At 32.9% G+C, this 2,500-nt stretch overlaps 1 protein-coding gene across 1 annotated transcript in view; it reads right to left on the bottom strand.

The window, feature by feature from the left end:
* The window catches only part of LOC137648169 (uncharacterized), a 377,150-nt gene that overhangs the window by 207,024 nt on the left and 167,626 nt on the right, over nt 1–2,500 (bottom strand). The window lies entirely within an intron of this gene.

Consider the following 2,500-nt stretch of genomic DNA (forward strand, 5'->3'; position numbering starts at 1 on the left):
CTCTCTCTCTCTCTCTCATTATCATCCAAATTTCAAAATAAAATTAAAATAATTAATAAAAGAATTTTAAGAAAACAACATTAATGACATAAAAATGCTAAGTACGGAATGTAAATGATGAACCACTTAACAAACGACAGAACTAAGAAGACAGACAGACAGCCAGACAATTAATCAAGGAGCAAAATAAAGAAAAGAAAAAACAATTACAAGAACACATCAGCAGTAAGCAGATAATTCAGTGATACTCTTAGATACATGTTCTCTCTCTCTCTCTCTCTCTCTCTCTCTCTCTCTCTCTCTCTCTCTCTCTCTCTCTCTCTCTCTCTCTCTCTCTCTGTGACCAAATAACTCATTATCAACCAAATTGCAAAATGAATTGAAAATAATCAGGAACACAATAATAATAAAACAACACAAAAATGCTAATTACGGAATTTAAATGAAGAACCACTTAACAAATCATAAAATTAAGAAGACAAATAAAGTCAGACAAATGATGAAGTAGTAAGAAAAAAAAAATAATAATAAAAAACTTAAAGCAAAGACCTTAGCAGCAAGCAGATATCTCAGTAATACTCTTAAGACGACACATTGTTTCTTCTTCTTCTTCTTCTTCTTCTTCTCTGCGAGATGAAAGACCCTAGACAACAAAGGATGCATTATGACCGTGTTGTATTGTTTTGCAACAGAAATGTTGTTATTGTTGTTGTTTTAGTTGTTGCTTGCACTTGATGCTAATACTGCTTGTTCTATTCGTAATCCTGACATACTGTAAGCCTTCATGCAATCCCTTCTATTTCTATCGTCAGGTATTTATATTAATCACGTTATTATTATTATTATTATTATTATTATTATTATTATTATTATTGTAGTTGTTGTTGTTGTTGTTGTTGTCATTATTATCTAAGCTACAATCCTAGTTGGAACAGCAGAATTCTACTGGCCCAAGGGCTCCAAAAGGAAAAAAATAGCCCAGCGAGGAAAGTATATAATGAAATAAATGAACTACAAGAGAAGTAATAAACAATTAAAATAACATAACTTGAGAACATCAAAAACATTGAAACAGATCTTTCATGACTATGTTCTTTTTAGGGGGGTGTATTTAATGATATTTTTCAATCAGTTTTCCCCATGTCCATTCTATATATATCTCTAGTCTTTTGTTAACTGAACTGACCTATAGCTTTTCTTTTAATTCCAATCTACCCTGCTATTCTATCGTTTGAAATCTTGCTTGTTGGAGTATCTTACTCTTATATTTTCTTTTCTTTAATACCTATCATCTATTTTTTCCCTTTCATTATATTTTCTATCCATCTTTTGCCTTCTGTCCTTGGGCTTCCTAGTCTTTTTCTAGGTGAACTAACCTATAACTGTTTCTTTTGATTCCAATCTACACTTTTATTCTATCTTTTGAAACCTTGCTTGCTGATGTATCTTTTAATAGTCTTATTATTTACTTTCTTTCATAATTATCATAATTTTTTCCCCTTTTATTATGTTTTCTATTATTCTTTTCATCATTTAGTCCTTGTCATTTCCCTTTTATTATGTTTTCTATCAATCTTTTCGTCCTTTAGTCCTTGTCATTTCCCCTTTATCATTTTTCTATCCATATTTTCATCCTTTAATCCTTGTCATTTCCTTATCTTCCTCATTCTCCAGTACCCATGATTTGACAACAGATGTCCATATCTACCTTCACAGTCTTTTCCCCTTTGTATCTTCTCTTCTGCACTTCTCCTCCCTCCACTACTTCTCCAATATCTCAGATATCCAACCACACACACTCCTACCTAGGCAGAGATATTGTGTTTCAACCTCTTCCACGCCAAGTTATATGAGCTACTTATGCAACAAGTTACAACACAAGGCAGAAGAATGACTTACGTACATCCAGTTTTTTTCTTTTCCAAGACAATTTTACAACTGAAAAGTTAATAGGATGAAACGTTGTAAGATACGCTTGTCAGTCTCTCTTTTTTATTCTCTTGCTCATGCCCAATTGTATTATCAGTACAGGAGAGAGAGAGAGAGAGAGAGAGAGAGAGAGAGAGAGAGAGAGCAATAATATTTGTTTTGTAAACTAATCTTGTCCATCCTTTAGTACTGAAAGACTTGAATTACTGAGGTTTTACCATTACATGTTCAAGAATCAAACAAACTTCGAAATCTCTGTGTTCATCAGTCCAATCTTACTAGATACGGAAGCTGTCGAGAATCAAGAACAGTGATAGTTATGAACACATACTGTATATAAATATATTTACATGTATCCTAAATACATAAATATAAATACTAGTACTTCTGGCTTTAGATACGAAAAAGCAGAAAGAGCAATCACAGATTTCAGACCTCCGCCTATGAAGTCTGTCAACATTTTGTTCAAGTCTACAGACCAAGCTCTCCCTCTTTCATGTACTGACCTTGAAGGAATCTACTGTATAATAACACTGGATCCGGATGGTGATCCAGATCACAGCCAAAATCT

The sequence above is a fragment of the Palaemon carinicauda genome, chromosome 1 (assembly GCF_036898095.1).
Source record: "Palaemon carinicauda isolate YSFRI2023 chromosome 1, ASM3689809v2, whole genome shotgun sequence".
Classification (NCBI taxonomy): Eukaryota; Metazoa; Arthropoda; class Malacostraca; order Decapoda; family Palaemonidae; genus Palaemon; species Palaemon carinicauda.